Below are 24,444 nucleotides of genomic sequence, written 5' to 3' on the forward strand. Positions count from 1 at the left end.
TCACACTTTCTTGGGGCACTTCTGATACCACCTCTTGACCTGCCTACCACCTCGCCCACCCCCAAGGAAAGCCTCATTCAAAGGCTCCCAAGTACAAAGTTTATTTAAGAAGTGACCCCAGAAGCAGGACAAAGGGATGTGGAAAGAGAAATCATGATTTGGTCGGGCCATTCTATGGGAATCTGGGGAGCTTAATCCTGGCAGGCATCCCCTCAGAAACCATCTGAGGTACACCTGAGAATAGTCCATCTGAAGGCCAGGCAGGGGAGGTATTTATCCATCAGCTTGTGTGCCCATCTGTCAAGGGCCTTTCTGTTCATCTGCTATAGGATTTGGAGCAAGATACTTAGAGTCTTTATTGAATTTGTTAGAATATTGCTTCTGTTTTATGTCTTAGTTTTTCAGCCGTGAGGCATGTGGGATCTTAGCTTCCTGACCAGGGACTGAACCTGCACCGTCTGCAATAGAAGGCAAAGTCCTAACCACTGGACCACCAGGGAAGTCCTGATACTTGATCTGTTGTACTTCAATTTCCCCATATTTAAAATGGGGCTAAAACTAGTAGTATCTACTATAATTAGAACAAAGTAGAATGCTTTTATAAATATTAAATGAGCTATGTTATATCAAGAGGTAGGGACAATGCCAGGCACCTCATAAACACTATGTAAGTATTTATTACATTTTCAACAGCTGACATTGAAGCCAGAAGGCACCAGACCAACAGCTTTAAAATCCTGAGGCAAAATTATATCCAACCTAGAATTTTCTACCAAGTAAGAATGGAGAAACTGCCTAATTACCCTTCAGGAGGAGAATGATAAATATTTTGTCATTTACTCATTCAGCAATTAAAATGAATGAACAAGGCAACATACCATAAATCTGAAGAACTACATTAAAAGAACTGTTAGCACTGTATGACTCCAAGACTGTGACATTCTAGAAAAGGCAAAACTATAAAGACATTAAAAAGATCACTGGTTGCCAGGAGTTAGTGAGGAGGGAGGGATGAGCAGGCAGAGCACAGAGAATTTTTAGGGCAGTGAAAATACTCTGTGTGATACTATAATGATGGACATGTGTCGTTATACATTTGTCCAAATGCATAGATTGTACAACACCAAGTGTGAACCCTGATGTGAACTATGGACTGTGAGTGGTTTCAGTGTCAGTGTAGGTTCATCAGTTGTAACTAATGTACCATCCTGGTGGAGGATTTAACAATAGGGAGGCAGAGGCGGGGTATATGGGAAATTTCCATACCTTCCTCTTAATTTTGCTCTCAATCTAAAAGAGCCTTCCCTACCTGCCACCCCCGCCCCCCACCAACGCTGCATGTAGGATCTTAGTTCCCCAACCAGGGATGGAACCTGCACCCTCTGCATTGGAAGGCAAAGTCTTAACCACTGGACCACCAGGGAAGTCCCTAAAAGCTTTTTTTAAAGTCTCTTAAAAATAAATATATACATGAAGGTTTTTTTTTTTTTTTAAAGAACTACTAGCATTTATTCTCATGATGGAAAGAAAGATGGTTCACCAAGAGAAAAATATAATTTTATTTATAATATGTAATTGCTGCAGGAAAGCCACAATCATCTTAGCCAAGGAAAATGAGGCATTTAATAAAATTTAGCAGTATTTCCAAGATTTAAAAAAATCCTCAGTAAAACAGGATTTGACAGCAGCTTTTAAGAAAAAAATAGGAAAAAAATCTTGAATCAAAAGGCAAACTCATCCTTCATTAATTGCTTAAGAAAAACAGTTTTTGCTAATCAGGAATGAGGCAAGGTCTCAATAAATATTTGTTGAGTAAAATGCATCTGTGATCCTGCAGAGGTTCTTGACATCCCACGTAACTATTCAACATGCTAAAAAAAAATAAAAGTTAAAAACTTTGAAACTGGGACTTGCCTGGTGGTCCAGTTAAGAATCTGCCTTGCAATGCATGGGATATGGATTTGATCCTTGGTCTGGGAACTAAGATCCCACATGCCTTAACTATTGAAGCCTGTGCACCACAACTAAAGATTCTGTGCACCTCAAAGAAAGATCCTGAAGGATACAACGAAGATCCCATGTGCTGCAACTAAGACCTGAAACAACCAAATAAATAAATATTAAAAACAAAAACTTTGAACCCAAATGGAGTCATATAAAAATACTCAACACTTTCATCCATAATTTAAAAATTTGTATCTAGTGCAAATTATCAATTGTTCTATTTTGATATTTAACACTCAAAATTAAGATTGATTTTGTAGCTATCTCTAAAACTAGAGAAGAGAAATTTGTAAAGTAAGTCTGATTTTATAGTCAGTAACAATTAACTAGAATGCTATTCCTCACTACTCATTTATATGATCAATTTGATCCCCACCTATATTCAGGTAGATTTTAGACTTAGTAGAAAATTTCTGGCTGTACTGGCACAAGTGATTCAACTTTTGTTTTCACAGGCAAATTAGAATCTTTAAAGGCATCTTTCTCTCAGACACGTCTCTAGAACATGGTCTTATAATTCAAAATTGAGGGAAAATATTTAGAAATGTTTTCTAAATATTTAGGTATGAATCAGGCATGAATTTCAACTAATTTCTTTTCTGCCTCATTTCTAGCATTCTTATCCTGCACTGTGATGAAGGGAATGTAGGCCTTCCTCCTCTTACACTACAGTTACATCCAGGATAAACCCATTGTAAACTGAAAACATCTTAAGTCAAAACTGCATCTGATAGGGAATTCCTTGGTGGTCCAATGCTTAAGACTTCATCCTTTCACTGCAGGGGAAACAGGTTCCATCCATGGTCAGAGACCTAAGATCCCACATGCTTCATGGTGCAGCCAAAAAATAAATAGAAAAACCTGATATCCCTAACTTATCAAACACCATAGCTTAGCCTCACCTAATTTGCCCATGTTCAGAACACTTGGATTAGCCTGCAGTTGGGCAACATGATCTAACTCAAAGCCCATTTTATAATAAAGTATAGAATATCTCATGTAACTGATTGAATATGAAAGTGAAAAACAAAATGGTTGTCTGAGTCCAGAGTAGTTCTCAGTGTATCAGCTGTTTACTGTTGTGATCGCATGGCTGACAAGAAGCACTGCCCAGCATCACAAGAGACTATCTACCATGTATGGTTAGCCCAGGAAAAACAATAAAAATACAGAATTCAAAGGTTTTGTACCCATGTAAAGTCAAAAATCTTAAACAAACTGTTATAAGTCTAGAACTGTCTGTACTCACGATGCTTTTGTGAAGTGTGAGATGAAACAGCTTAGCCACAGTGCCTTTGCACCAGAAATGCTGTTCCCTCCACCAGAAAAGCTCTTGCTCCCAATATGCCCATGGCAGACTGCCTCTTCCTTTGACCTGACCAATTTTACCTTAATAAAATAAACACTAACCCTGTATTCCAGTTGACCAACATTTTTATCTCCTTGGTTTGCTTTATGTTTTCCACAGCATTGCTCACCATTAAATACATTATGTCAGTTCGTTTCAGTTCAGTCGCTCAGTTGTGTCTGATTCTTTGCGACCCCATGAACCACAGCAAGCCAGGCCTCCCTGTCCATCACCAACTCCCGGAGTCCACCCAAACCCATGTCCATTGAGTCGGTGATGCCATCCAACCATCTCATCCTCTGTCATCCCCTTCTCCTCCTGCCCTCAATCTTTCCCAGCATCAGGGTCTTTTCAAATGAGTGAGTCCTTCCCATCAGGTGGCCAAAGTATTGGAGCTTCAGCTTCAACATCAATCCTTCCAATGAACACCCAGGACTGATCTCCTTTAGGATGGACTGGTTGGATCTCCTTGCAGTCCAAGGGACTCTCAAGAGTCTTCTTCAACACCACAGTTCAAAAGCATCAATTCTTTGTGTAGATTTGACTGTGTAGATCACAACAAACTGTGGAAAATTCTTCAAGAGGTGGGAATATCAGACCACCTTACCTGCCTCCTGAGAAATCTGTATGCAGGTCAAGAAGCAATAGTTAGAATCGGACATGGAACAGTTCAGTTCAGTTCAGTCACTCAGTCATGTCCGCCTCTTTGCAACCCCATGAATCACAGCAAGCCAGGCCTCCCTGTCCATCACCAACTCCCGTAGTTTACTCAAACTCATGTCCATCGAGTCAGTAATGCCATCCAGCCATCTCATCCTCTGTCGTCCCCTTCCCCTCCTGCCCCCAATCCCTCCCAGCATCAGGGTCATTTCAAATGAGTCAACTCTTCGCATGAGGTGGCCAAAGTATTGGAGTTTCAGCTTCAGCATCAGTCCTTCCAAAGAACACCCAGGACTGATTTTCCTTTAGGATGGATTGGTTGAATCTCCTTGCAGTCCAAGGGACATGGAACAACAGACTGGCAAAAGTAGTATGCCAAATTGGGAAAGGAGTACGTCAAGGCTGTATTTTGTCACCCTGTTTATTTAACTTTATGAAGAGTACATCATGGGAAATGCCAGGCTGGATGAAGCACAAGGTGGAATCAGGATTTCCAGGAAAAATATCGATAACCTCAGATACGCAGATGACACCACCCTTATGGCAGAAAGTGAAGAAAAACTAAAGAGCCTCTTGATGAAAGTGAAAGAGGAGAGTGAAAACGTTGGCTTAAAGCTCAACATTCAGAAAACTAAGATCATGGCATCCGGTCCCATCACTTCATGGCAAATAGATGGGGAAACAATGGCAACAGTGACAGACTTTATTTTGGGGGGCTCCAAAATCACTGCAGATGGTGATTGCAGCCATGAAATTAAAAGACACTTACTCCTTGGAAGGAAAGTTATGACCAACCTAGACAGCATATTAAAAAGCAGAGACATTACTTTGCCAACAAAAGTCCGTCTAGTCAAGGCTATGGTTTTTCCAGTAGTCATGTATGGATGTGAGAGTTGGACTATAAAGAAAGCTGAGTGCAGAAGAATTGATGCTTTTGAACTGTGGTGTTGGAGGAGATTCTTGAGAGTCCCTTGGATTGCAAGGAGATCCAACCAGTCCATCCTAAAGGAGATCAGTTCTGGGTGTTCATTGGAAGGACTGTTGTTGAAGCTGAAACTCCAGTACTTCGGCTACCTGATGTGAAGAGCTGACTCATTTGAAAAGACCCTGATGCTGGGAGGGATTGAGGGCAGGAGGAGAAGGGGACGACAGAGGATGAGATGGTTGGATGGCATCACCGACTCGATGGATGTGAGTTTGGGTAAACTCCGGGAGTTGGTGATGGACAGGTAGGCCTGGCATGTTGTGGTTCATGGGGTCGCAAAGAGTCGGACACGACTAAGCAACTTAACTGAACTGAACTGTAGCCTACCATGCTCCTCTGACCATGGGATTTTCCAGGCAAGAGTACTGGAGTGGGTTGCCATTTCCTTCTCCAGAGGATCTTCCCGACCCAGGGATTGAACCTGGGTCTCCTGCATTATAGGCAGATGCCTTACCATCTGAGCTACCAGGGAAGTCCAGAATCAGTTATATATATATATCTACTCTTTTTTAGATTCTTTTCCCATATAGGTCATTACAGAGTATTGAGTAGAGTTCCCTGTGCTATACACTAGGTCCTATTTAGTTATTTAATTTATACAAAGTGGTATCTATATGTCCATCTAAATCTCCCAATTTATATCCCCCCCCCCAACTCAGGTAACCATAAGTTTATTTTCTACATCCATAACACTAGTTCTGTTTTGTAGATAAGTTTATCTGTACCCTTTTTTAAGATTATACATATAAGCACTATCATATTTGTCTTTGTCTGACTTACTTGACTCAGTATGACAATCTCTAGGTCCATCCATGTTGCTGCAAATGGCATTATTTCCTTCTTTTTTATGGCTGAGGAAGATTCCATTGTGTATATGAACCACATCTTCATTAACCATTCATCCATCATTGAATATTTAGGTTGCTTTCATGTGCTGGCTATTGTAAATAGGAGCATGAAGCTTTTATTCAAACCAATCTGATATGTATCCTGGTTCTGCCACTCACTGGGGATGACTCTCAGCAGAATACTTAACCACTTTGACTTTCTTCATTTGAAAGTATGGTAACTGAAGCTAACATAGACTCTATTCCTCCTCTGAGGTTCTCTACGTAGAGGGGATCATCAGTCAGCAAGTCGCCCAAGCCAGAATGTAAGTGTATTCTTCACATTTCTCTTCCACACCTCCACCTTACATTTCCCTGATCAGTAGACCATTTCAATTATACTGTATGCACATCTCTTGAATCCACTCTTCCCTCTCCATTTAGCCTATCACCTGCCACTTCTGTGAGCCTGTCACCACCACCTCTCCCTAACTAGATTATCACAGGACCCTTTTATGGGCCTGTGTTCCAGGGCTGGCCCATCACACACTCACCTTCAAGAGTCTGAATATTGAAAAAGTCATACCAAGCTGCCCAGAAGCTTGGGAAATTACTCAGCATGGTGGCAGTGGCATCTGTGGAGAGCAGTGTTGATGGCAAAACCCTGGAAGACTGTCCCATTTGCCTGGTCTCCCTTGGTTCACATCCAGTTTCCAAATTCTGTTCTCTAGTCCTGATACTTCCAGAACTAGCTGATAAAAATCCTTTCACTCAATTCCACCCCTGACCTGTCAACTACTCATTCTGGCAACCCAGAGCACTTCCTGGCACATCATGAAACGCCTGCCCCCTCCAGCTCCTACAAGCCTTCCTCCCACTTCTGGTGGCCTCCTGTAAACAACCACCCTCACTGCTTTGGGATCCAGCTCACTCAACAAACCAGCTTCCTCTTACCATCGTATACTCCAGTCACACTTAGCCTCCTGCTGTTGGGCTAACACAGCCTGTTCTCTTGTTTCTGGACATGCTTTATTGTCTATGCCTAAAATCCTCCCTATTTGCATACAAACTTCCTACTCTTTTATTGCCAGAGGACTCGGCTGAACTAGCAGGGAACGGAGAGGCGGTTTCTTGTCTGCATTTTTACAGCTCATGAAGGAACCCTTTTGACATTAGCTGCAGTTGGAAAAATCCTCGGGCGGGACCCAGGTTAAGCCATAAGCTCACCTTTCTCATAAGACAGGTAAGATGCTCTGATAATCCAACACACACCTGTGTGGCTCTGGAGGTGGGGGTGTGGGGGTGGGGCAGGGTCTTGGTCCTCCTTTTGCCCCCTGGTGGTGTACTATCCCCAGACACATTGCCCAATATCTAGCTATTTTGTAGTATACCTTGAACAACATGAATTTGAACTTCAGTTCAGTCACTCAGTCATGTCTGACTCTTTGTGACCCCATGGACTGCAGCATGCCAGGCTTCCCTGTCCATCACCTACTCCCATAGATTGCTCAAACTCATGTCCATCAAGTCGGTGATGTCATCCAACCATCTCATCTTCTGTCATCCCCTTCTCCTCCTGATTAACTTTTTCCCAGCATCAGGATCTTTTCTAATGAGTCAGCTCGTTGCATCAGGTGGCCAAATTATTGGAGTGTCAACTTCAGCATCAGTGCTTCCAATGAATATTAAAGGTTGATTTCCTATAGGATTGAATGGTTTGACCTCCTTGCAGTCCAAGTGACTCTCAAGAGTCTTCTCCAACACCACAACTCAAAAGCATCAACTCTTCAGCTCTCAGTCTTCTTTATAGTCCAACTCTCACATCCATACATGACTACTGGAAAAACCATAGCTTTGACTAAGTGGACCTTTGTCGGCAAAGGAACGTCTCTACTTTTTATTATGCTGTCTAGGTTCATCATAGCTTTTCTTCCAAGAAGCAAGTGTCTTAAATTCATGGCTATAGTCACTATCTGCAGTGATTTTGGAGCCCCCCCAAAATAAAGTCTGTCACTGTTGCCATTGTTTCCCCTTCTATTTGCTGTGAAGTGATGGGACTGGATGCCATGATCTTAGTTTTCTGAATGTTGAGTTTTAAGCCAGCTTTTCACTCTCCTCTTTCACTTTCATCAAGAGGCTCTTTAGTTTTTCTTCCCTTTCTGCCATAAGGGTGGTGTCATCTGCATATCTGAGGTTATTGATATTTCTCCCTGAAATCTTGATTCTAGCTTGTGCTTCACACAGTCCAGCATTTAGTATGATGTACTCTGCATATAAGTTAAATAAGCAAGGTGACAATATACAGGCCTGAAGTACTCCTTTCCCAATTTGAAATCAGTCCATTGCTCCATGTCCAGTTCTAATTGTTGCTTCTTGACCTGCATACCAATTTCTCAGGAGGCAAGTAAGGTGGTCTGGTAGTCCCATCTCTTGAAGAATGTTCCACAGTTTGTTGTGATCCACACAAAGATTTTGGCATAGTCAATAAAGCAGAAGTAGATGTTTTTCTGGAATTCTCTTGCTATTTATATGATCCAGTGGATGTTTGCAATTTGGTCTCTGGTTCCTCTGCCTTTCCTAAATCCAGCTTGAATATCTGGAAGTTCTCAGTTCACATACTGCTGAAGCCTAGTTTGGAGAATTTTGAGCATTACTTTGCTAACATGTGAGATGAGTGCAATTGTGTGGTAGTTTGAACATTCATGGGTCCACTAATCCATGGATTGTTTTCAATAGTAAATGCTAAATCATCGGAGGCTGACTGAATTTGTGGATGTAGACCATTGGATACAGAGGAAGCTCAGACACAGTGGTGTGACCTTAAGCTGGGTGCAGATTTTTGACTGTGCCAAGGTTCTACTAACTACCCGCCTTGCCCCCCTCTCCCACACACACCATGTTGTTCAAGTGTTAACTGCACTTAGAAAAAGAATTTCTATGAGTGAGGAGCACAAAAGAGAGAGAGAGTTGGAGGGGGCAGGACATCAAACTTTTCTGGAGAAAACAGTAAGGGTAGAGTGTTCTCGGGAACAGAGCTGAAGCAGGGAATGGTGAGTCACAGGAAGCCACTGGAAGCGGAAGCCTAGAGAAGATCCTAAGAGGGGGAGGAGGATTCATGCAGGGAGTGAAGACTGACTTCAGGTGCATTGTAGACCTACCTAGGCTTGGTGCAGCCACCACCTTTCATGGATGAAAAATCTCTCCAGTGCTTTAAGTGGCAGTAGAAGTAAAATGTACCTGAGATGAAAATCAGACAGACTTGGAATTGTCCATTCTGCAACTGCTAAGTCAGTTGACCTGCCATCTCGCAGCTCCAATATCCTCAGTTATAACATAAGGATAAAATATCATTCTCAAGATTAAATGCCCAAAGAAAGGTGCAGAACTATGTGGATAGTAGCCCCATCTTTCTTTTTTAGCAAAATCAGTATCACTATATCTGTATGAGGTGGAAACAGTGCTTATCTCTGGGAGACAAAATGGAGTGGAGTGGGAGTTATTTTCCACCGTGTATTCTTTGTCTTTTTTGGTATGTGGAATATGCTTTTCAAGTATATGCTATAACTATTCTTGTTAATTAATTAATTGCATAAAATATCTATCTCACAAAGTTGTTGCAAAGAAAACCCATCATATGATAGATTTCTAATGAACACTATCCCCTTCCCCTTTGCAAGTAGACAAAAATCACCCATCTGCAGCATAGCTTTTGTATGGAAGCTAGAGGCTGGCTAGTATAAATCTTTCTGGTCTATGTGTGAGAGCCCACATGTGTGTTTCAGTATGAGTGTGTGTGTGTGTGTGTGTGTGTGAGTAAACTCTGTAGTAAATGGGAGTCAGAAAACTTGAACCTTTTGAGTTGAGGCTGCTGGACTATTAAATCATTTTTAAGAAAAGTTATGGAAGGGGATAAACTGGGAGATTGGGACTGACATAACACACCACTATATATAAAACAGATAACTAATAAGAACCTGCTGTACAGCACAGGGAACTCTACTCAATACTCTGTAATGGGCTACAGGGAAAAGAATTTAAAAGAGTGAATATATGCATATGTATAACTGATTCACTTTGCTGGACAGGGGAAAGCAACACAAGATTGCAAATCAACTTGAATCCAATAAAAAATTTTTTTCAAAAAGAAAAGTTGTCAAGTATGAAAATGCTTAGGTTTATACCTTGATCTAGAACAATTTAACTTTTGATAAATACAAAATGAATATTAAACAGTGAACAAGAGACCTGGACCATTTCCATTTCTAAATATGATTGACTAGGTGAAGATAGTCCAATCTGAGCTAATGATTCTAAAAGTTAGAATCAATTTTTTTTTTAATCTTTTGCCCATGCCACATGGCATGTGGGAACTTAGTTTCCTGACCAGAGATCAAACCTGTGCTCCCTGCATTGGAAGGCAGAGTCTTAACCACTGGACCACACAGGAAGTCATAGAAACAACTGGTAGTACTTTAGAGAATAGCTCTCATTTTTACATATTAGGAAACTGCTCCCTGTGACAGCTTCTCTAACGCATTAACCATCACCTGCTTTATACTGGCCCACCATTCTCCATGCTTTGCCCCCACAAGCCCTTTCACTGACTCAATCTCCACATCAAATGTCTGCCTGCTCATTTCTCCAATACCAGCAGAGGAAAGAAAAAACTGAACATGGCCTGGAAAGCAAAGCTCCTTGAAAAGAAAAATCTATTCACCTAGAGTAACTAGTAAAATACAGAAGCCACGATGACTTACAAACTGTTCGGGGGTTAGAAATTCATTAGAAACAAACACATGAACTATTGCGGATCTAAATATATAACTCATCCTGTGCAAAGGTTTTCCAAAGTAAGAGACCCAGGAACCCATCAAGTATTTATGTTGTTCTTCTAAACACATGTTTTATTTACCATAAAATATATAAAATATTTACTTTTTTCTAAAAAGATACTATAAATTATTCAAAATCCAGTACATTTCACCATTTCTTTCTGCAGGTAAAATAGGTTTTTTGGATCACTAGCAATGTTTTGAAAAGCAATCCTGAGGTCCCAGAAAAGCACAACCCAGTAAAAGCCAACACTCACACAGGAGACCTAATTGATCCAAAGCTATATATGAAAAATTGGACGTCTCTATGGAAAATCAATGGTAGTTATTTAGGGATTAGCAAATAGCACTAGTATGATTAAACAATAGCGCAGAAATTAAATATTTATTCCTCTGTACTCTACTAGGGTAGAGGATGAAAAATTACCACTTGGAAGGATTTTCGATCTTGTGATCTAGTAACAGAAAGAGCACTGGAGTTTCTACGTCAAAACCACCCTCATAGCAAAGAAAATCTTTGATGAAATGCTTCATTACAGACTACTTTTTCAGTCACTGTGTTTCCTGAACCATTTTCCATGGATATGGAAATAGCAATCCTTCAGTAGAAGTAGTATTGGTAAGGAGACCCAAGCTTATTATTTCATCTCTAAGTCATCATCCTTTAAGAGATTATTTTCTTATACTCTTACATTCACAGAATGACTTAGCAAGACTCCAGGTCAAACATATGGACTGCTGCACTGTTCTTTTGTATCATTTCTTTCTAGATTCTGCATATAAAGGATCAGTTTAGTTCAGTTCAGGTGCTCACTTGTGTCTGATTCCTTGCAAACCCATGGACTGCAGCACGTCAGGCTTCCCTGTCCATCACCAACTCCTGGAGCTTGCTAAAACTCATGTACATCAAGTCGGTGATGCCATCCAACCATCTCATCCTCTGTTGTCCCCTTCCCTCCTGCCTTCAATCTTTACCAGCATCAGGGTCTTTTCCAATGTGAGCCAATTCTTTGCAACAGGTGGCCAAATTACTGGAGCTTCAGTTTCAGCATCAGTGCTTCCAATCAATATTCAGGGTTGATTTCCTGTAGGATGGACTGGTTGGATCTCCTTGCAGTCCAAGTGACTCTCAAGAGTCTTCTCCAACACCACAGTTCAAAAGCATCAACTCTTTGGCTCTCAGTTTTCTTTATAGTCCAACTCCTACATCCATACATTAGTACTGGAAAAACCATAGCTTTGACTAGATGGATTTTTGTCAGCAAAGGCATGTCTCTGCTTTTTTTTATGCTGTCTAGGTTGGTCATAGCTTTTCTTCCAAGGAGCAAGCATCTTTTAAATTCATGACTGCAATGACTATGTACAGTGATTTTGGAGCCCAAGAAAATAAAGTCTGTCACTGTTTCCATTGTTTCCCCATCTATTTGCCATGAAGTGATCGGACCCGATGCCATGATCTTACTTTTTTGAATGTTGAGTTTTAAGCCAGCTTTTTCACTCTCCTCTTTCACTTTCATCGAGAGGTTCTTTAGTTCCTTTTCACTTTCTGCCATAAGGGTGGTATCATCTTCATATCTGAGGTTATTGACATTTCTCCTGGCAATGTTGATTCCAGCTTGTGCTTCATCCAGCCTGGCATTTCCCATGATGTACTCTGCATATAAGCTAAATAAACAGGGTGACAAAATACAGCCTTGACATACTCCTTTCCCAATTTTGAATCAGTCTGTTATTCCATGTCCAGTTCTAACTGCTGCTTCTTGACCTGAATACAGATTTCTCAGGAGGAAGGTAAGGTGGTCTGGTATTCCTCTCTTGAAGAATTTTCCACAGTTTGTTGTGATCCACACAGTCAAAGGCTTTGGCATAGTCAATAAAGCAGAAATAGATCTTTTTCTGGAATTCTCTTGTTTTTCCTATGATCCAATAGATGTTGGAAACTTGATGTCTGGTTCCTCTGCCTTTTCTAAATCCAGCTTGACCATATGGCAATTCTCAGTTTACATACTCTTGAAGCCTTGCTTAGAGAATTTTGAGTAATACTTTGCTAGCATGTGAGATGCATGCAATTGTGCAGTAGTTTGAGCATTCTTTGGGATTGCCTTTCTTTGGGATTGGAATGAAAACTGAACATTGCCAGTCCTGTGGCCACTGATGAGTTTTCCAAATTTGCTGGCATATTGAGTGCAGCACTTTAACAGCATCATCTTTTAGAACTTGAAATAACTCAGCTGGAATTCTATCACCTCCCCTAGCTTTGTTCGTAGTGATGTTTCCTAAGGCCCACCTGACTTCGGACTTCAGGATGTATGGCTCTAGGTGATCGATCACACCATTGTGGTTATCTGGGTCATTAAGATCTTCTTTGTATAGTTCTTCTGTGTATTCTTACCACCTTTTCTTGACATCTTCTGCTTCTCTTAGGTCCATATCATTTCTGTCCTTTATTGTACCCATCTTTGGATGGGTATCCATCCAAAGGGATGGGTATCCCTTGGTATCTCCAATTTTTTTGAAGAGATCTCTAGTCTTTCCCCTTCTATTGTTTTCCTCTATTTCTTTGCATTGATCACTGAGGAAGGCTTTCTTTTCTCTCCTTGGTATTCTTTGGAACTCTGCATTCAAATGGGTATATCTTTCCTTTTCTCCTTTGTCTTTCGCTTCTCTCTTTTTTTCACAGCTATTTGTAAGGCCTCCTCAGACAACCGTTTTGCCTTTTTGCATTTCTTTTTCTTGGGGATGGTCTTGATCACTACCTCCTGTACCTTGTCACAAATCTCCATCCATAGTTCTTCAGGCACTCTGTCTATCAGATCTAATCCTTTGAATCTATTTGTCACTTCCACTGTATAATCCTAAGGGATTTGATTTAGGTCATACCTGAATGGTCTAGTGGTTTTTCCTACTTTCTTCAGTTTAAATCTGAATTTGGCAATAAGGAGTTCATGATCTGAGCCACAGTCAGCTCCCCGTCTTGTTTTTGCTGACTGTATAGAACTTCTCCATCTTCTGCAAAGAATATATGCCATCTGAATCAGTATTGACCATCTGGCGATGTCTATGTGTAGAGTTGTCTGTTGTGTTGTTGGAAAAGGGTGTTTGACCAGTGCGTTCTCTTAGCAAAATTCTGTTAGCCTTTGCCCTGCTTTATGTTATACTCCAAGGCCAAACTTGCCTGTTACTCCAGGTATCTCTTGGCTTCCTACTTTTCCATTCCAGTCCCCTATGATGAAAAGGACATCTTTTTTTAAATTTTATTTTTGGTGTTAGTTCTAGAAGGTCTTATAGCTCTTCATAGAACCATTTAACTTCAGCTCCTTCGGCATTAGTGGTTGGGGCATAGACTTGGATTACTGTGATACTGAATGGTTTTTCCTTGGAAAAGAACAGAGATCATTCTGTCATTTTTGAGATTGCACCCAAGTACTGCATTTCAGACTCTTTGTTGACTATAAGGGCTGCTCCATTTCTTCTAAGTGATTCTTGCCCACAGTAGTAGCTATAAGTGTCATCTGAATTAAGTTTGTCCACTCCAGTCCATTTTAGTTCACTGATTCCTAAAATGTTGATGTTTACTCTTGCCATCTCCTGTTTGACCACTTCCAATTTACCTTGATTAATGGACCTAACGTTCCAGATTAATTGGACTTTACTTCCATCACCAGTCACATCCACAACTGGGTGTTGTTTTCACTTTGGCTCCGTCTCTTCATCTTTTCTGGAGTTATTTCTCTACTCTTCTCCAATAGCATATTGGGCACCTACCGACCTGGGGAGTTCATCTTTCAGTGTCTTGTCTTTTTGCCTTTTCATACTGGTCATGGGGTTCTCAAGGCAAGAATACTGTAGTGGTTTGCCATTCCCTTCTCCAGTGGACCATGTTTTGTCAGAACTCTCCACCATGACCCATCCATCTTGGGTGGCCCTACATGGCATGGCTCATAGTTTCATTGAGTTAGACAAGGCTATGGTCCATGTGATCAGTTTGGTTAGTTTTCTGTGATTGTGGCTTTCATTTTGTCTGTCCTCTGATGGATAAGAATAAGAGGTTTATGGAAGCTTCCTCATGGGAGAGACTGACTGAGGGGGAAACTGGGTCTTGTTCTGATGGGCAGGGCTATGCTCAGTAAATCTTGAATTGAATTTTCTGTTGATGGGTGGGGTTGAGTTCCCTCCTGTTTGGCCTGAGGCCAAAACTGTCACCTACACCTCAGCCAGAGACTCCTGGGCACTCACAGGCAAGCCTGGTCCAGTCTCTTGTGGGGACACTGTGCCTCTCTACTGGCTACTGGTCCTCACAAGGTTTTGTTTGTGCCCTCTAAGAGTCTGTTTCCCCAGTCCTGTGGAGGTTCCTAATCAAATCCCACTGGCCTCCAAAGTCAAATTCCCTGGGGGTTCTCAGTCCCTTTACCAGATTCCCAGGTTGGGAAATCTGTTATGGGTCCTAGAACTTTCTTAACAGCGTGAGAATTTCTTTGGTATAATAGTTCTGCAGTTTGTGGGTCCTCTGCTCGGCAGTTCTATGCTGGGGCTAATGGCGACCTCCTCCAAGAGGTGGTAATTTCACTTTGAAATTAGAAGATAACCATACGTTTACCCACCTTAGTTAATTTTCCCTTGGAAAATGTTCCTTAATGATATTTGCATATTTGAATGAGTCCCACTTACCACTTATGTTCAAAGACACCTGATGCTGATGGGTTGATTATCTAGGTTAGAGAAGTAATCTGTATTTTTTCTTTAATATTTTATTTATTTATTTGGCTGTATTGGATCTTAGTTGTGGCATGCAGGATATTCACTGCATCATGCTGGAGGGATCTTCCCTCATGGTGCATGGACTCTCTGGTTGTGATATAAGCAGGGATTGAACCTAAATCCCCAACATTGAAAGGCAAATTCATAACCACTGGACCACCAGAGAAGTCCCAGGATATCCTTATATTCCATTTATTTTGATCAGGGACCTTACATGTTCCACATCATTAACATTTTATAAGTGATTTTATCACTTCATTATCTCAATTAAGACTTTTCAGGGACATTTATGAATGTGTAATTAAAATATAAATTTAACCAAATGTATATTATAACTAAAATTATGGAGTTGAAACAACTTGGTATTCCTTTTGTGGTTTCTCTGAGAAGTTTGTGTTACTAACGAACACTGACCCTCTCAGTCAATTAACCTCACTGTTTTTCTTCCACAGGCACTTTTATTTGTTTCTCTTTAACAGTTTTCTTTGACCTTTTGTCTGCGCAGTTAAAGTTCCAACCTGCACATAAAATAAAAGTTTGAAGGAGCTATTCAGATCATTGGAGCCAATACCATGCTTTGTGTTTGGATTATTGGAGTCAGGCCAGCAGAGCCAGAATTTTCTTTTCTGCTTTATCCAAATAACAGCCTAATTATCCTTCCTCTTCCAGCTGTGAAAGCCCAGCCAGTGGAAAGTGAAATGATTTTTCCCTAGTCCCAAAGCAAGTTATTAGCAGCTGTGGACCAAGGAATCTCTACTGCCTCTGTGGGTGTCCATCAAATATTACCCTGTGTGCCACAGAGTTGGAAGCAGATATTTTTCCATGCTTCTTACTGAAATCAGCTGCATGTTGCTGCAGTTACTGATTACATTCTGCCTTAGAAGGACTGATTTTGCCCTAATTATTTTAAGTCTGTTCCAGAAAATAGGTTAAATACATTGAAAAACATTAGGGCTATAACTGGGACTTATGTTTCCAGTGAAAATACCTTAAAAATTAAAAGGTTTTTACTCTGAGCTCTTTTTTTAAGTAGGTCTAATTTATAAGAATTTGTCAGTGATACAGGGCTAAAGATACAGAAATAGCTCAGTGTCTTCAAAAAGATGTTTAGATATTTAATTAAAAGCAAGGGTGGCTAGAGAAAGTTTAACACAAGATATTGCAAAATCTAAAATTACAGATTAAGGATGAGTTGCCATTTTAAAAACACACTTCTTTATAGACAGTCATCAAGTTTAAGCAGAGTTGAACAGATGAATATCATCCAACACAGGTAGGAAAGATTTCTCTGCTGTGAAACAAGACTATACAACACACACTTGAGGGAAAGAAAATTCCTCATGCCATTTTCTCATCAGCTATTTTTTTTTTTTTTTAATCGTGTGGCTTATGGGATCTCAGTTCCACAACCAAGGATTGAACCTGGACCTGAGCAGTGAAAGTGCCTAGTCCTAACCACTGGACTGCCAGGGAATTCCCAGATCAGCTAATTTTTAATAAAGCACTTTCAGAATGTATAGTGTTTCAATTCAGATATTGGACTAACATGAATTAATTTGAACTGAAGTGTTAGTTGCTCAGTTGTGTCCAACTCTTTGCAACCCCATGGACTGTAGCCTGCCAGGCTCCTCTGTACATGGGATTGTCCCGGCAAGAATACTGGAGTGGGTTGCCATTCTCTTTTCCAGGGGATCTGCCCAACCCAGGGATGGAACCTGGGTCTCCACTAGGGAAGCAATTTGAACCAAACACAATAGTAAAAAGAGTTCTCACACACTTTTTTTCTTTTTCTAGGAATGACCAATTTACCACATTTCACTAATTTTTATGTCTTTAGATATTTAAGAAATTTAGGGACTTCCCTGGAGGTCCAGTGGTTAAGACTTCACCCTCCTATGCAGGGGGTTTGGGTTCAATCTCTGGTCAGGGAGTGAAGATTCCACATGCCTCATGGTCAGAAAACCAAAACAGAAAACAGAAGCAATTTGAAACAAATTCAATAAAAGACTTTAAAAGATGGTCAACATTAAAAAAAAAAAATCTTAAAAAAAATTTTAATTTTCCAATATTTCTTATTTCCTTTTTAATACTGCTTTTCATTTAAGAAAATATATAAAACGTATAGTTTTTCTGGTTGGAAGGCTAAGCTCCCTGAAGGCAGGAGTGTTACCTGCCTTGTTCAACCGCCGCCCTGGTACTGAGAACCACACTGAGACCTAAGTAGGTGACAGCAAATGTTTGCACAATGAATGACATGAGAGGATATATATAAAACATAGCTTATGAGTTTACCTGCAAAATAAGCATTATTATGATGTCTTCCAAGTATACATAAATTTCATTCTACCTGAGCTTTAAAAAAAAACAACAACAGTGACTTCTTGAATATGAAATGGCAGATCTGTGGAGTTCACTAGAGTGGCAAATACACAGAGCAAAACATTTTCTTCTGAGGTCATTGGCAAGCTAGATGAAAGTCATTTTTATTGGGAAACAAGACAAGATCTATTTTAGAAGTGGTGGCACAGATACTAGCAGTGGTCCTTCAGTAACAGGAAAGCCAGAAAGTATTAAATAGAAGCTTGTTGATGAAGAGCCACTGCTGGAAGAAATAGATGCACCATTGAATCCATGCTCAGCCACACCTTGGGACTGAGTGGAAGGAGGCAGACAAGGAATGATTCTTATCAGAAACAAGAAGGTTTCATTATCAACATCCAAGTGTGGCCTTAGCGATGGCCCTTGTTTTGCTACCTATCCTAAACCCAGCATGAGTCTCATGACAATCAATGAAAAGCTCTATTAAGTGACATTAGTGTGTTCTGTGTCTCAGGCTGTGGGGATGGGAGAAAGGTTGAAAACCACTGAAAAAACCAGGCATTTTCCCCCTAATGTTCAGTCCTTGGTCCTTTCCCCTGGATTCTGATCCTCAAGAAACTTTTGTGGGCATGGAATAGCTCCACTGCTCCTTAACTAACCCCTAAATTTAATGAGTGTTTTCCTTTTCTATTAATAAGCAGGAAAAAATGCCTCTTTCTGGAATCCCATTGGATATCTCCCCTTTTATTTCTTTTTATGTTTTTTATTTTAAGAATTTAAGTGAAATAAAACACAAGTCACATACCCTTTACAATCATCACCTTTCTTTTTTTTTTTCAATCATCACCTTTTTTTTTTTTTCTTTTTTTCTTTTTTTTATTATTTTTTTTTTCCAGTGGGTTTTGTCATACATTGATATGAATCAGCCATAGATTTACATGTATTCCCAATCCCAATCCCCCCTCCCACCTCCCTCTCCACCCGATTCCTCTGGGTCTTCCCAGTGCACCAGGCTGGAGCACTTGTCTCATGCATCCCACCTGGGCTGGTGATCTGTTTCACCATAGATAGTATACATGCTGTTCTTTTGAAATATCCCACCCTCACATTCTCCCACAAAGTTCAAAAGTCTGTTCTGTATTTCTGTGTCTCTTTTTCTGTTTTGCATATAGGGTTATCGTTATCTCCTTTCTAAATTCCATATATATGTGTTAGTATGCTGTAATGTTCTTTATCTTTCTGGCTTACTTCACTCTGTATAATGGGCTCCAGCTTCATCCATCTCATTAGGACTGGTTCAAATGAATTCTTTTTAACAGCTGAGTAATATTCCATGGTGTATATGTACCACAGCTTCCTTATCCATTCATCTGCTGATGGGCATCTAGGTTGCTTCCATGTCCTGGCTATTATAAACAGTGCTGCGATGAACATTGGGGTGCACGTGTCTCTTTCAGATCTGGTTTCCTCAGTGTGTATGCCCAGAAGTGGGATTGCTGGGTCATATGGCAGTTCTATTTCCAGTTTCTTAAGAAATCTCCACACTGTTTTCCATAGCGGCTGTACTAGTTTGCATTCCCACCAACAGTGTAAGAGGGTTCCCTTTTCTCCACACCCTCTCCAGCATTTATTGCTTGTAGACTTTTGGATAGCAGCCATCCTGACTGGCGTGTAATGGTACCTCATTGTGGTTTGGCTAACAAACACATGAAAAGATGCTCAACATCACTCATTATCAGAGAAATGCAAATCAATCATCACCTTTTTAAATGCACATTTCTGAGGAATCGGATACATTCACCTTCTCGTGGAACCATCACCACCATCCCCAGAACTTTGCATCTTATAAAACCAAAATTCCACAACCATGGAAGTCTCACTCTCTAGCCCCTCCCATTGCCCCTCTTATGTCCATTTCAGGACAGGAGTTGTTGACTCAAAGGCCCCCACTGCAGTGAAATCCTGCAGTGTTTGCTGACAGGTCATCCTATCTTTATTCATAGTAAATGGAATAATACAGATTTTAGTATTTTTAAATCTCTATATAAGATGTATCTCATAGAATCTATAGGCTTCCCTGGTGGCTCAGCAGTAAAGAATTCACCTGCAATGCAGGAGATGCAGGAGATGCAATTTCGATCCCTAGATCAGGAAGATCCCTGGAGGAGGAAATGGCAACCCGCTCTAGTATTTTTGCCTAGAGAATCCCATGGACAGAGGAGCCTGGCAGGCTCCACGGGGTCACAAAGAGTCAGACACGAAATGACCAACTGATCTATACGTAGTATAGATATAGCGTGTGTGTGTGTGTGTGTGTGTGTGTGTGTGTATAGTATAGAACTATATATAGTAAAGAATCATTTTGATTAAATTTATCCTCTATTGCAGCCATACTCCAAATTTTTTTATCATTTTATTTTATCCCATTTGTTTGCGACTTAGAATTGGCAGTATTTTTCAATAACAAAACCAGAAAAAAAACATAGCTTTAGGAAGAAATAAATTAGAGCTTTCTAAAAAGCATAACATCCTAGGGTTTAGAGAGGTTTTTAAAAGAAAAGATTTAAAATATTTTTGAAGTATAATCCCAAAGCATTTCTGAGGAATCTGAAGAAGGGAAAGCATTATGTCAGTATTGTACCATTTACCATAACTTCACAGATGATTTTAAAATTTGATGACTTTTTCCCCTTCCACTTCACTTTTTTCTGCTGTATTTGAAGCACTGTGAGGTTTTGAAGCTTCTGGTGGAGACAAATTACACCTGAGGAAATTAGTCCAGTTGCAGCCAATTAAGAGTGGAGTCAGAAACTCCCCCATGAAATAAGGCTGAGCATCCCCACCGTATACCCTACTTTAGGCTTCATTTTCTCAGATGGTGGATCTTCACTTTTACTAAAAGAAAAATGCCCCCATGTGGTATGGTACCTGGCCTTGCATTATTTTTAATCCAAAGATTATACATTTTCCTTATGGAAAGGTAGGCAAAACTAGGAAGATGGACAGTACTCTCCTTGGCATCCAGTTCTCTGCCTTTGAGATTCTTATCAGGAGCAGGTTCCTCTTCAGGTGGTCCCTTCACTCTTGTACCTGTGTCACCGCCCACCCAGTCTAGCAGAAATATTCTGTGCCCTGCTCTTTCAGGGCGGGGACCCTTGAGGGACCAACCCATCCTAATATTTTCATGAATCAAGCACAAGGAAGACTCTGTGCAGCCTTCATCTATTGATTTCCTTTGATTATCATTCCCAGTCTCACCCCTCCAATATCCTTCCCTGGAAGTGTTTCTAGTATCTTTGATGAATATTCTCTTATCTATGATTATTTTTATAAAATGGCATTTTGGTGTTCCATGCATTTCTTATAGGCTTACATAAATGGTACTAGGCTACAGATACCATTCTTTCTTACTTTGTTGCTCAGCACCATGTTATCCATGTTAAAAGACATCCACGTTGCTGTATGTTCAGTGCATTGCCCCTGGCTGTTGCCCTGTATTCCATGTAACATTCCACAGAAAACATTATATCTATGCTCTACCTCAGTAACAGACACCCAGATTTTCTCCAACCCCCATAAATAGTGCTATGATGAACAACTATGTACGTGTTCTATTGTGGGCCTGTGGGTGAATTCCTTTGAGAAATGCCAAGGAAGAGAATTCCTGGATTTTAGGATATATGTATATTTTATTTGATCATTTTCTGCCTAAATACTCTCCAGTATATCTACACCAATCTATATTCCTATCAGCCATGCATGAGGGTGCTTATAACTCCACTTCCCTGTCATTCTACCAAGCTAATGTGTGTGAAGGGAAATTTCATTGTAATGTTAATTTGCATTTATGATGAATAAAGCATTTGGGTAACTCTACTGTGTTTCCTAAGTTTGGGGCTTTCCCTTTTGTAAACCAAGGGTTCATAATTATTTTATTTTTGGCTGTGCCAGGTCTTCATTGGTGCAAGGGCTTTCTCCAGTTGCAGTGAGCATGGGCGATGCTCTAGTTGTGGTGCGAAGCCTTCTCGTGGCAGTGGCTTCTCTTGCTGCAGAGCACAGGCTCTAGGGCACTTGGGCTCAGTAGTGGAAGCTCCTGGGCTCTAGAGCACAGGGTCAATGGTTGTGGTGCATGGACTTAGCTGCTCTGAAGCATGTGGGATCTTTCTAGATGAAGGACTGAACCCGTGTCTCCTGCACTGGCAGGTGGATTCTTCACCACTGAGTCACCAGGGTAGCCCAACTGACAATTCATATTCTTGACTCACATTTCATGATGGGATTCCTAGCTTTTTCCGATTCATTTACAGACATGCCCAGTTCCTTGATTCCCTGGTGGCTCAGACGGTAAACAGTCTGCCTGCAATGCAGGAGACCCAAGTTCAATCCCTGCATCAGGAAGATCCCCTGGAGAAGGAAATGGCAACTCACGCCAGTACTTCTGCCGGGAAAATCCCATGAATGCAGGAGCCTAGGTGGCTATAGTCCATAGGGTCGCAGAGTCGGACATGAATGACTTCACTTTCCACTTTCCTTTCCAGTTCCTTACATAGTCTAGGTTTTCATCCTTAGGCACTGTTACATGATTTCTCCATATCTGTCACTTGTAACTGTGTCTACAGCATCTTTCATTGAATGGAAATCCTTAGTTTTGCTTTGTGGTATTTATTTGTGAAGGTGTAAGAAGTTCTTTTGATTCCCGTTGTAAGAAGATATTCTCCTACAGGAAACTCTCTTACATTCTTGAGGGGACGGAGGTTGGTGCAGTCACTGTGGAGATCAGCATGTGCTGTGTTAAGCTGCTTCAGTCATGTTTGACTCTCTGTGACCCTAGGGACTATAGCCCACCAGGCTCTTCTGTCCATGGGATTCTCCAGGCAAAAATACTGGAATGGGCTGCCAAGCCCTCTCCAGGGAATCTTCCCGACCCAGAAATCAAACCCATGTCTCTTATGTCTTCTGCATTGGCAGGTGGGTTCTTTACCACTAGTGCCACCTAGGAAGCCCAGCGAGCAGTATGGAGGTTCCTTAAAAAACTAAAAATAGAAATACCACATGACTAGCAATCCTACTCTTGGGCATATAACTGGACAAAACTATAATTCAAAAAGATATGTGCACCCCTATGTTCATAGCAGCACTATTCACAGTGGCTAACACATGGAAACAACCCAAACATCCACTGGCAGATGAATGGATAAAGAAGACATGGTACATATATACACTGGACTACTACTCATAAAAACGAATGAAATAATGCCATTTGTAGGAATATAGATAAACCTAGAGATTATGATACTAAGCGAAGTTAGTCAGAAAGAGAAAGACAAATACCCTATGATGTCATTTACATGTGAAATCTAAAATATGGCACAAGTGAACCTATCTATGAAACAGAAACAGACTCACAGACATAGAGGACAGACTTGCGGTTGCTAATGGGGAGAAGGGTACGGTAGGATAGGGATGGACTGGGAAGTTGGGGTTAGTAGATACAGACTATATAGAATAAATAAACAACAAGGTCCTACAGTGTAGGACAGGGAACTATATTCAATATCCTGGGATAAACCATAATGGAAAAGAATATAACAAAGAATGTATCAGTTCAGTTCAGTCACTCAGTTGTGTCTGACTCTTTGCGACCCCATGGACTGCAGCACACCAGGCTTCTCTGCCCATCACCAACTCCCAGGGCTTGCTCAAACTCATCAAGTCAGTGATGCCATCCAACCATCTCATTCTCTTTCGTCCCCTTCTCCTCCTGCCTTCAGTCTTTACCAGTATCAGGGTCTTTTCCAATGAGTCAAATTTAATCACTTTGCTATATAGCAGAAATTAACACAACATTGTAACAACTATACAATGGGGAGAATAGATACATGTATAAGTATGGCTGAGTCCCTTGCTGTTCCCCTGAAGCTATCACAACATTGTTAACAGACTTTACTCCAATACAATACAAAATAAAGCTTTGGTTTTTTTTAACATTTGCCTTATATATTGTGGTGCTCCTATGTTGGGTGCATATATATTTATAACTGTTACATCTTCTTCTTGGATTGATCCTTTGATCATTATGTAGTGTCCTTCTTTGTCTCTTTTCACAGCCTTTATTTTAAAGTCTATTTTATCTGATATGAGTATTGTGACTCCTGCTTTCTTTTGGTCTCCATTTGCGTGAAATATTTTTTTCCAGCCCTTCACTTTCAGTCTGTATGTGTCCCTTGTTTTGAGGTGGGTCTCTTGTAGACAGCATATATAGGCGTCTTGCTTTTGTATCCATTCAGCCAGTCTTTGTCTTTTGGTTGGGGCATTCAACCCATTTACATTTAAGGTAATTATTGATAAGAATGGTCCCATTGCCACTTGCTTTGTTGTTTTGGGTTCGTGTTCATACAACCTTTCTGTGTTGCTAAAGAGAAGATCCTTTAGCATTTGTTGAAGAGCTGGTTTGGTGGTGCTGAATTCTCTCAACTTTTGCTTGTCTGTAAAGCTTTTGAATTCTCCTTCATATCTGAATGAGATCCTTGCTGGGTACAGTAATCTGGGTTGTAGGTTATTCTCTTTCATTACTTTAAGTATGTCCTGCCATTCCCTTCTGGCCTGAAGAGTTTCTATTGAAAGATCAGCTGTTATCCTTAAGGGAATCCCCTTGTGTGCTATTTGTTGTTTCTCCCTTGCTGCTTTTAATATTTGTTCTTTGTGTTTGAT

The 24,444-nt window shown here is 40.6% G+C and overlaps 1 non-coding gene across 1 annotated transcript; it reads right to left on the reverse strand.

The window, feature by feature from the left end:
• Positions 1 to 5,397: 5,397 nt before the first annotated feature.
• Positions 5,398 to 5,469, reverse strand: TRNAY-AUA. The gene has a single exon. It is a non-coding gene; the product is annotated as a tRNA-Tyr (tRNA).
• Between the last annotated feature and the right edge of the window lie 18,975 nt (positions 5,470 to 24,444).

This window comes from Cervus elaphus, chromosome 23 (genome assembly GCF_910594005.1).
Source record: "Cervus elaphus chromosome 23, mCerEla1.1, whole genome shotgun sequence".
NCBI lineage: Eukaryota > Metazoa > Chordata > Mammalia > Artiodactyla > Cervidae > Cervus > Cervus elaphus.